At 35.0% G+C, this 12,536-nt stretch overlaps 1 protein-coding gene across 3 annotated transcripts in view; it reads right to left on the reverse strand.

Moving 5' to 3' along the window:
• Positions 1–12,536, reverse strand: part of LOC145258119 (PP2C-like domain-containing protein CG9801) — a 372,863-nt gene that overhangs the window by 296,725 nt on the left and 63,602 nt on the right. The window lies entirely within an intron of this gene.

The following is a 12,536-nucleotide window of genomic DNA, read 5'->3' on the forward strand; positions in this document are numbered from 1 at the left end:
CCCCTTCCCTTGACTCCTCACATTAAAAATTGGCCTTGTGCCTAATTTGCTCGGTGGGGGAGCAAATAAATACAACAGGCCGAAAGCCAGTTGTCTCAAGAGAGCTAAGTAACGTTTGTTCAATGTCGACTTCGTCATATCAGACTGTAGCTTTCATTTCGCTCCTCCTAATAAACAGGGAGCTGGTTTTTAAAAACAAACAAACCGATTTATTCAAAACTGTCCCCCACAAAATCGTAACTGGTCACGTCAATCAAAAACGCGCACCTGTTTTTTTTTAAACACTTTACTATTTTCCAACTGCGCGTCGTGAAGACTACGTTTTTTTTTTTTTTTCACATTTTCGGGGTTTTTTCACATACCCCGAAAAACACCCGGGCAACGCCGGGTACTCCTCGCTAGTATATATATAAAAGCGAAAATGTGTGTATGTATGTATCTGTGTCCGCTAAAAACTTTCGACAGACACAACGAAAATTCACAAACTTGGTATCATATTGAAGCTCCATTCTTCGCCCGAAAAATATCGAAAAACTAGCCAAAAACGTTCATTTTTTTCACCCTGAAATCAACAATTTTCTACGGGGAGGGGGGGTCAACAAAAAGCGTCCTCTCATGACAAGATCGGTTCTACGCATGCGTCAGATGACGTCATGACCTGATTTAGTTTAAATAGTTGAAGGACTGACTAAATTTCATGTACGTCGGGTTAGCTCAGTTGGTTAGAGCGTTGGATCATTATCTAAACGTTTTGGGTTCGAATCGTGGTGTGAGATGTCTTTTTTTTTTCAATTTTTTTAATTTAAATATTGAAACAGGATTATTTAAGCCATTTTTCACGTAACGTTCGTTTTTCTGTTTTTTTTTTTTACTTCGCTTATTCTTGGGTTTTCATTAACACCCCCCACCCTGACCGACCACACACACCCAAAAACACCCGGGTACCCGCCGATTTTTTAAATTTTGATATCGAAACAGGCTTATTTAAGTCATTTTTCATGTGTTTTTTTTTTTTTTTTTGGTTTTTATTTTTCAGAAGTTTTAACGTTCGTTTTTCTGTTTTCTTTTTGTTTTTTTCGATTTTTAAATTTAACATCGTTACGTTAGTTTTTTTGGGGTTTTTTTTTCGATGTTTTCATTATTTCCCTCCCCCCCCCTAACCGCCCGGGTACCCCCCCCCCTCCGCTTTATTTTTCAGATAAGTTTTAACGTTCGTTTTTCTGTTTTCTTTTTTTACTTTGCTTATTCTTAGGTTTTCATTAACAACCACACACACCTCCAAACACTTGGGCAACGCCGGGTACCCCCCCCCGCTAGTATATATATATATATATATATATATATATATATATATATATATATATATATATATATATCCCAAATCCTCTGGCCTTGATGAAGGGGTGATTAAAACTTGCCATGATTTCAAATGATTTGAAATAATAGCAAGGGGAGGCTTGATTCCAAATATTTCTCATATGTTATATCCCCCCTCATTCAGAAATAGGGTACGATTATGAATATTTCCAGTATCAAATAATCCTTATGCCCAGTGAAATTCACTTTATGTATGAAAACCAAAGAGGGGATATATAACATATGAGAAATATTTGGAATCAAGTCTCCCCTTGCTGTTATTTCAGATCATTTGAAACCATAATAGCAAGATTTTTTTTTTTGCTCCCCTCCAACTAGGACAAAGGTTTTTGGGAAATATATTTTTAATTCATATGCAAAACTAGGAAAACAAATGACTATCATTGAAATATTGGTAAAGGTGCAGTATCTTTCCATCCACAAAAAATCCTTTAAAATTACAACTATTACAAATTTTCGAGGGTGCTGAAAATGAAAATAACAGAAAAATCGAGATAACAAGTAGTTTTCAAGATATGAAGAAATTATAATGTGGGAGATCACTTTTCTATATTAATTTAACGTAAAATGAACATCCACTGGCCATAAAGTGGGTGCTCATTTTACGTTAAATTAATATAAAAAAGTGATCTCCGACTTCTTGAAACAGTAATGTACAACCTTAAGAGCAAATGTCACATAGCTCACTACACAATTCAGGTCATTAAATTTCCAACAAACCTTCATTTGTTAAATTCTGATCAATAGTTGGTGAGATTTGGAACTTATAGAATTGCCCCAAAATTGGTATATCTATGTATGGATATATCTATACTCACTGCCAAACTGAATGTTGAAATGCTTATACATTTGGTTCTATGGGACGAAACTACATGAAAATTATCAAGCTTTTTAGAAGATTGTAATATTATTCTATGGTAAAAATTTTATGACAATGGTTAAAAAGAACCTATATTTTCAAACCAATAAAATATTCCCAAATTAGCATACATTTAATGTCCTAGCAAGCCAGCTTTAGTTTTGCTGCTTTGGGATGAATTTTGTTTCAGATTTTTTTGCTTGGTTGTCTCCCTTGTGGTCTTGCCAGGTCACTAATAAGTGAGAATATGTGTGTGAGGACACTTCTCAACCTATATACTAAAGGAATTTCTATCTACAGACTTGAAATTTTATATAAAAGGTATTGAGACATGTGGAAAATTTTTTAATTTAATTTTATATATTTCATCCGGATAAAAAGGGCTGCTAAGGGGTCAAAATTGAAAAATTGGTATGTGGGGGGGGGGTCATCAGATTTTTCTGTTAACTGTTTCACAACTGCGCATGCATGAACGTTCATATGACAGCTTCCTTATGTTAAGAATAAGGTTTGAAAACACCTTTTTAAGATAGTGTCAAGCTGGCCTAATAGTTATCGTACTTGACTAACTGTCTTTAGGTTTTGGTTTCAATCTCAGCTGGAGTTTTTTTTTCTTTCTATTTTTACTTACAAGAAGTGACCTGTTTAGAAAAAAAAACAATACTCGTATGTACATATCTCAGTTTTTTTTTTTCTGTGTATTTTTTTTTGGGGGGGGGGTAATTTAACATCACGTTTAATACCTACAGTATTTCTGCTTATAATAAATAAGAAATCTGCATTAATTAAAATATATTGACATGTATTTTACGACCGAGCAATGCCAGGCGGCATTCTATGTAAATTTATTATTTTATGTATCCACTTAAAATTTTATAAGGAAGTTTTTTATCTATTGATTTTCAGTAATTATTCTAATAGTGCTCAGTACGTGAGTAGAGCTTGTTAGTAAGTGAATCACAAATAAAAAAAAAAAAAATAAAAAAAAAAAAAGGCTGGGTCATTCCTCTTCAAAACTAAATAAAAGAGGAAGAAATAGAAGTCAGATGAACTTTTATCTAATAAAACCTTGATATTGGCTAATGAAAACATTAACCTACAGGCCGGAATAACAATAAATTTGATTGGTTATCTATCTAAACTTAACACAAGTGTATATATAAAAAGATCCGGTAATATGAATTTCATGCATTTTAGCCTAATAGCAGCGATGGGACAGAGGCTGGAGCTTAATTGAGAGTGTGGGTCCTATTAGATTGGAGACTTTTATTTGGGCCCTGTCCAAGAGGGAGAGACTAGTGGTAGATGCACCAGCTCCATGAATGGGTAAACAGTTCATTACGGTATCCATTTAGCTAACATCTCGCACTCTCATTAGTTCAGTAAAACTATATAAATTTATTACTAATGAAGATTTAGCGTCCGTCTGAATCAAGAAATATATCATTAATTTTATACAGAAACAGAAACTACACTATGACTATCTTTCAATGGCAAATTCAGAATGGGTGTCATATCTGTTCCTTTATCACAATACCATCCTCCTAGGAATTACCTTCACCCTTTCCTTTGAAAAAGCTGATAGTGTAGTATCTGTTGTGGTCATGAGACCTTCCTTTTAGGCATTACTTTACTTCATCATTGGGATGAGGGTAGTATAGCATTTGTTCGTTTCTCATAATACCACCCTCCAATGCATTACCTCCCCCTTTTACAGTTAATGCAGTATACAGATATGCAACCATTATTATTGTTATAGTTTCATTTTTTAAAAAAAACTTATAATTCTTGCTGACATGATCACGTGATCTTCATATAAATACACCTTTTTTACTCTTGTATATATCCTTTTGGTTTCTTGTCTCAGTTAAATTATGTACAAAATTCAATTGAATAAAGCCTTGACCAGATCTTCCTTTTTGCTTTAATTACACTGCAATACACTACAGTTAGTGAATATAAGCAATGTAATTTAGAGCTTATAATTTCAACACAGATATGTGCTACAGATTTTTTAATATACCAACAAGTTATTGCTTATCAAGGCCATATGTTACTTGAGGATTAGGGTTCATGAGTTTGTCACGAAAACAGTGAAATAATAATGTAAGGATTTGTAACAATGGTTAAGACTGGTCCTTATAGGATTATTTAGTAGGACAGCTCAACAAGAATTTGTTGACATTGGATTTGTAAATGATAGTAGGTATATTAATAATCTGTCTGAAAATAATATTTGAGTCAATCTAGCTTAAAAGACACCGCCAGCCATAATCTCTTTATCCCAGCGCAATCACAATAGAAATAATAAAAAAAAAAACATCTTTTATTATAGTCATCACAATAACGATAGGTCATCTTGACCTTTCCCATCAATAACTTAAGCTTCTTCCTCCGGGAACAAATGGAATTAAATATCCATTTAATGTCATTCAAGTTCATTTTTATCAACAATTTAAAAATAAGTTTTTCACAAATTTTTCTTTTTCTAAAGAAGGCAACCATAATACCGTCTTACACTGTGTTCATAAAGTTTTCTGTATCAGAAAAAAAAAAAAAAAAAAAAAAAAGAAAGAAAACCCCCAGAGAACTTTTGACTGAACGATTACTGAAACATACCCAATAGTGTTGGATATTGGTAGGCGATCCCGGGAGGAGAAGCATGCAGACGGATTCCATTGTGAAGAATGTCGTACTTTCTACCATTGTCTATTGGAATGCATAATTTGACTCAGAAATATGTGAGGATATCGGTCAAAGGATTGAAATGATAGACAATGGGAAATTTGGAATATTCCAATAGGAAAAAAATGTTTATATAAATAAATCAACACAAAGAGAAAGTTGGGAAGTCAGAGAGAACGAGTGTCACCTTTCTTCACCGCCAACATCCACACCCACCTCACGTGTCTTAAAAAACATCAAAAACACCAGTAATAACTTATAATAAAAAGATGATTTGTCGGTGTGAAATAAAAGCAATATATTCTCTATAGATCAACCGTGTTGTGTTTTACTCGCTCTCAGTGTGTTAAAAACTAGATGTTAATAATCATATGAATTAGACAAACGCATTTTGAACAACCAGCCGCAGCGAATACATGACAGCAACACTTATACAAGTTCGAGTGTCATCCTTATATCGCACCTGGGCAAACACGTTCTTGTACCTGTCAAGTAAGAACATGCATACACTGCTCTTGGGTGCTGCCACGCATATCTGTCATGTTTTCTACTTGTAAAAACCTAAGATAACTTAAGAAACATATATATATATATATATATATATAAAACTAGCTGTGCATCTATTGTGTTCAAATTTATTTTGTAAATATTTCTATATCCTATAACCAAGCTTGTTTTTAAGTCCAGTATCTAAAGAATACACAGCACAATCACATTGACACACCAGTTCTCACCAGATCACCAAAGTTAAGCAACAATGAACCTGGCCAGTACCAGATGGGTGACCATTTGGGAAGGCTAGGTGCTGTATGTACCACACAAAGTCATAGAAATTTCCAAGTTGGTATCTGGGAACACGTTTAATTCGCTGGAGGAGATGCACCCCTGAATAAAGACAGAAAGAAACGGGAAACTATCGGCTTTACTTGTCTTCCCAAATTTAACCATGGTTCTACAATTTCTGTGGTCGCCGATGCTGTTAAAACAACAGCAGGGACACTGATGATGATCTAAAGAGAAAAAAAAAACTCTTACTAAAAATAAAGTTATTCTCCTTAACTAACGTTTCTTTTTAGGAGGTGATGTCTTGTACGATTTACACAAAACTGGAAATGCTCTAAATCAGAAACCACCTGGAGTTACATGCTCAAATCTTTACAATTTCTTAGTTTTTATGACGTTCACTGTGTTGTGCAAGTTACAACAAAATCTGAGGATATGGGTTTCGAAATCCTAAATTTCTGGACGATTTCACATTGTATTACCCTGCTGCTGCTAAATAAAATAATATTTACATAAATTAATCAAAACCCTTGTTGCCATGGTGACTGACAGATCCATTATTTATGTCATCTTATGCTCCTCCCATACTACTGGTCCCTCTTTTCTACTACTTCCTCCTCCAACCACTTATCTTCATTCCTTTCACCACCACCACCTAATACATTCAATGCGAAAAAAAAAACAAAGTTTTTGCGATATTCTAGTTGTATTACTACGAGCTTCTAATTATAATGTCACAGGTTAGCATCTAAAAATCATCAATAAAACTTATGCTTATCAGACAAGCATTTTTACAAGTACCACTTGATAAGATAAGTACATGGAGAAATAAGTAGTGATGTAGGTTGGAAGGGACGATGATATCTTCTGTTATATAAATCTCAGTCGTCTGTGTGTTTGTATGTCTGCTAAAAACTTTTGTTATCCACATCGAAGCGACACGAACGTGGGATCGTCAGAAACAGTGATCTCTCAGATACATAAAAATAATTAGAAAATAATCGTCAATTATTTCATGTAAAAATAGAATTTGTTGGGGGAGTCAGGTAAAAACCTTGGTTTCAACGCTGTTTGTTAATCATGCATGTGCAAATTGTCAGTTAGGTGTTTCATTAAAGAAGCTAAATTTGCACATCATAACATCTGTGTCGTTGTGGTCTGATCAATAATGTGTTCACTTACGAACTTAACTTTTGCAAGTCTGTGTCCACCATACAGCATTTTTTTTTTTTTATTTTGCTGACAAAATTTTGCTCTCACTTCTGGCTGATGGCACCCAAGTCCCATTTTATTTTTAACCATATTTTCATATTTTACAACTGGGCAATGCTGGGTGCTCCCCTGCTAGTGTATATATATATATATATATATATATATATATATATATGAGCCTATTCGTGACCAGATACAAACACAGACGTTCAGCTTTATATTATAGATATGACTAAGTCGATGTGTGTTATAGAAATCGATATGTTGACAGAACATTCAAATAAGTTTCAATAAGAGTTGAATTTTTTTGAGGAATCTGAAGACAAAATTGTTCCTTCAATTTCATCTGGGGTCACAAGAGCAGTTATTAATAAAATAACTGAAATATACTCGAACATAAAGAAATGGAATTCATTATTTCTAAGATTTTCTTCATTTAATCAAGCAAAAAAAATAAAATTAAAGAATACCTCAGTGAAGAACGTATTTTTTAAAAATAAGTTAAATATTTAAAGAATAATTTTATTGGAAATTTCAAAATTTAAAATAATTATTCGCTTTTTTTTAATACGAATCCATTTTGATTCCCTTTGTCGTTTTACAGCTTTATGCATCAGTTTCTTGACCTTTTGGCTAGGAACAAAGTGTAGTATCTGTTCTGATACTACACTTCACCTTTTCTGTCCTTAATCAGTGGAGAGGAAATCCTTCTAGATCGAGACAATTTTTATTTTTGTTCCTATCCAGAGTGCCCCTTTTTGAGGAGCTGGATTTTCCCCACATTAAAAACCGACCTTGTGTCTAACTTTGCCCTCGTGGCGAGGTAAGTAAATAGGAATACAACACTAACAGTGTTATTTTATGCTAGCATGTAAAACAAACGCTAAACTGGTTATAATATTACAAATGTTATTTGCAATTATTCTTTCAAGGCAAAAATTATAAACATGACTATATTTTCAATCATTTTTATTAAAAAAAGCTCCAACAAGCGATATAACATGGGCAACACCAGGCGAATATCGCTAATAAACTGTAGATAATAAAAATGAAAATAAAATAATCTTCTTTAAATACAGGCCTTTCTCAAGCATTTTATTAGTTTTACAGCTTAACATTTTGTAATGCTAAAATACAATGTATTATTTATTTATTTATTTTTTTTCACAAGGTGGTCACCACTTATCAAGGCCCGGAAGCCACTCAGGAATAAGGGTTATTGTAAGTAGACTACGTTAGTGTGGACATTTAATAAAGTGTCTACTTAAGGAGGCAGTTCATCAGGAATTTGTTTACGTTGGATTTGAAGACCTCCAAGTTGTAGTCAGGAGGGAAGCAGGCAGATGGAACAGAGTTCCACGGGCATGCAGTTCTAAGAAAGGAGCTTTGTTCATGGAATCTACGTTTTGATTTAGGCATAGATAAAGAGTGGGGAAAGTTTTTGACAGTGGATTCAGCTAGACGGGTGTTTTTGTAAAAGATTGGCGAGGGGGGACCAGAGATTGGAGTTCAGACGAGCACCTGCCATGGAAATAACGATAAAACAAAGACAGGCTTGCAACGTCTCTTCTGTGGGAGAGAGGTTGCAGGGAAGAGAAAAGGGCATCCTCCACTAAGCCACGAAGTCTATTTTGTACTCTGCCAAGGCAGGATAGGCTGTTTTTAGCAGCTCCTGCCCAAATATGGCAGCAGTATTCCATCCTTGAACGTACTTGACTTTTATATGGATAGAGAATTGCATCAGTAGTGAGATATCTTCTGGAGCGGTAGAAGGATCCCACCATCTTTCCAGCGACCTTGGCAACAGACTTGATGTATGTGTTCCATTTCAGATCAGGAGTGAAGGTCAAACCCAGAAGCTTGTTAAAACATGGAGCTTCTCCTAGATGAGAGCCATCCATTTCAATTGATGCCAGATGGGGATCAGACGTTGATGATGTAAAGATAGGAGTTTGGTTTTAGATGCATTAAAGGTAACAAGCCACGTCTTCCCCCACTGAACCACACGCTCGAGATCAGAGGAGAGAGAATCAGAGAGAACTTTGTCATTTACAGCTTTTGATGTGTTGCCATAGATGGTCGTGTCATCAGCATAGATGTCAATGAATGATTTAAGTATGTGTTTAGGGAAATCACTGATGTAGATCAGGAAGAGAGTTGGGCCAAGGATGGACTCTTGAGGGACTCCAGTATTAATACTGCAGGCCTCTGATTATAAGAAATATGCGAGTGTTTAAGAAGGCTGTTAGCAATGTAGAAAACCAGGATGATGAAGCAACGAAACGAACAAAAACAAAGGCAGCACTTAAATCACAAATCTTTGTATATCCGATTTCTAAAAAAAATACTTTCAAATATAAAAATTTCCCAATTAAAAAAAATCTTCCAAATATAAATCAGTAAATATGGAATTACTATTAAATATAATCGGGATGGGATAATGTCTTTGATAATTTCGAGAAAGACCTCTTTTTCAAATAGAAAACAAATCAAAAGTATGCTGTAAAAACAAGACAACGAATATAAATCTAGAACAGTATAAATTATTATCATAGAAAATTATTTGTCTGTAACCAAAATTATATTACTATCTAAATGTCACGCTATTAGAAGGAGTGTATAAAATAGTATTTAAAACGGTATTTTCCACATAAGGTTAAATAAGGAGGAATGGAAAATTCCATGAATTAAAAATTAAGATTAGAGTTACGCATCAAAATATAACAAGAAGAAAGGACGATCTCTTAAAATGATGAACTGAGAGAATTTGGTCGCCCCCCCCTTTTTTTTTTAAAAACCGTCTTCAAACCCGTTTCCCGTCAGGATACAGCCGACTGGAATACGTAACCTCACAGTGTAGTAAAATAATAAACTATCAAAGAACATGTCGCCATTGAGCAAGAATGCTGTTCCTATTTACAATGCCTCCCCACGGGACAGAGTTAGACACCAGGGTTGTTTTTTAACGTGGAGAAAAGGAACAAAAATAAAAATTGTCTCAGTCGTGAAGGATTTCTCCTCCCCTGACAGAACAAGAAATTGAAGTGCAACATCTGAAGAACAGATACTACACTGTGATCTTGTCCCGAAGGCCAGATATTTATTTGCTCCCCCACCGAGCAAATTAGGCACAAGGCCGATTTTTAATGTGAGGAGTGAAGGGGAAATGGGGACCAACTCCCCGGGGAGTAGGGGAGCTGGATAGTAACAATTGGTATGAAGGGTTGCCCCTACATTGACCAAGGTGTTATATGTGGGGTCGCCCCCACATATGGTCTTTGCTTGCAGCATCTGAAGAACAGATACTACACTGTGATCTTGTCACGAAGGCCAAGCATTAAGAATGCTGTTGGCATTTTCTTTGTTATACATAAGTAGCTGGCAGCCCGGCGTTGCCTGGTCGTACAATACGCTTAAACATGATATTTTAATTTATAATAATGCGTAAGTATCATTAAAGAATCAATCCTATGTTGATTATTATATATTAGGAGGAATAATTCGCCCGGTGGACTAATTCGCAAAAATTAAAAAAATAAATTAAAAAAATAATGTCGTTAATCAAATTCCGTCTGTGTTTGTTTACAATATCACGTCATCTAGTATTTGTTCAGTTGTAAAATATGCAAATGAAGAAATGATTTGCAGCAATTTTAAATGGTACATCTTTTATTGTAAGTTGAACTCATTAATAAGTAAAAATTAAAAATAAAATGGCGATGTACACCCGAGCTTGAACGGGCGATCACTACAGATCGTAGTCAAATTCTCTACCACTAAGCTGTATCTCCAGATTATAATAAATTTTTTTTTTCTTAGAATAAATGATTTGCTGAAATTTTATTATCTCCCTTGGCTAGTGTAACATAAAAATTATACTTTTGTATCTATTAAAGAGAAAAGCTATTTTTAAAATAAGATTTTTTTCGATTTTCGATACCTATCGGATCAATTTCTGTAAGAAATATATCTAAGAACACTGCCAGACATATAAATTAGCTTTGTATGAAATTTGCAAAAGATAGGCTCAGCCGTTTTGGAACCTATAAGAAAAGAACTCACACACAAAGTTACTTTTATATAATACTGTAGATTACTGTTATGAGAATAGAAAGACAACATGCTTATAAACTGACTTTCTGGTGTTCTTTTCAGTTCGTTAGCTTGTGGCTCAACAGGTCACACAGTTGAGCACTAATAACTAAATTCAATAAAAATGATATTTTTTCTTTTTTTTCTGGTCTCCTTCAAATAAATCTGAGTTTAGTCTTAAAAGCAAGCGTTTCAGTAACCGACTCCACAGCCAGGGCAAGAACACAAACTTCCAATCTTTACAACCTAAATAAAGATTAGTTGGAATATATCAGGATATTTTATAATGATAATTTCTCAGTTGAGAAATAGAACAAAAAGGTCAAACAAGCATTATTTTTAATGCACAGTTTCAAGAGAGCAGGTCAAATATCTTTAAGTCATTTCCGAGTTTTTATTCTTTCCTGTTATCAATGGAAAAGTTAAAGAAAAAAAAAAAAAAAAAAGAGGTCCTGTTCTTCCTTATAAAGCACCCCTGCCCATGCACCGCCCCGCTCCCCAAAAATGTTTTCCAAAAGGAAACACTTGGGATTATTAAGCAAGGATGTGACATAGGAGTCAAGAGTAAATGCCATTGTTTGGGGAATCCCGGGGCAGAGCAAATATCATAAGGCATGTATACAGGGTGGAACGAAAAGTGTCGCCCTAAAAGACAACACTACAGCTTTATTTTCGAAATTTTATTGAAAAAAAAAAAAAATTCAGGTAACTTGATTAGAGCTGACATCTATTTAATGTAGCCGCCTTCAGCCTCAATCATCGCCACAATATGGGTTTGGAATTGAGAGCATGCCTTTTCCACAAGCACTAGAAGGAACTCAGCAAATACTTGGTGGATGGAGGCAATCAGGCTGGCTTTAGTGTTGTGGGAGCTCATGTTGGTGATGTTCTCGACTTAGTCCAGCGAATTCAGGTCGAGGGTTAGGTGTAGTGAGAGAAGGGTACAAAGTCATAGCACTCCTTCTGAAGCCCAGCCTGGGTCTTTCATGACTTGTGGCCAGCGCAGTCCTGCTGCCACACCCAGAGTCTGCCAGCAGCCACTTGATTCAACCAGGGGATCACTATACTCTTCAGCACATCCAGGTACACTTTGGTGTTGACTTTCAAGCCGGCTTCGAATATGTGAGGTGACATGATGTGGCCCTCCCTTGAAACCACACCAAAGACCATAACCGTGGCCAAAAACTTTGTTTTAATTACCCTAGGCACATCCCTATTATTCGTGGCAATCCAGCGATGCATTTTGAGGATGCTGGCAATGGTTCTGTTGTCATAACTTGGATCGGTTGAGAGCATGAGTTGTACAGTGGCACATCTCCAATTTTTCTCATTGAACATTGTCATTTTCAGACATTATTTTGGGGGATTTGTACACAACTGCCCAACTAGTAGATGGTCTGCAACAAAAAAAAAAATAAATAAATTAAAAAAAAAAGGAAAACCGGTTTTCATCAAATGGAAATGGAATCATGTCTTTTCTAAGGCGACAATTTTATTGTTCCTTCTGTTCTATTTATAGAAGTAGGCA

The sequence above is a fragment of the Euprymna scolopes genome, chromosome 33 (assembly GCF_053919585.1).
Source record: "Euprymna scolopes isolate OS-2025 chromosome 33, ASM5391958v1, whole genome shotgun sequence".
NCBI classification, from domain to species: domain Eukaryota; kingdom Metazoa; phylum Mollusca; class Cephalopoda; order Sepiida; family Sepiolidae; genus Euprymna; species Euprymna scolopes.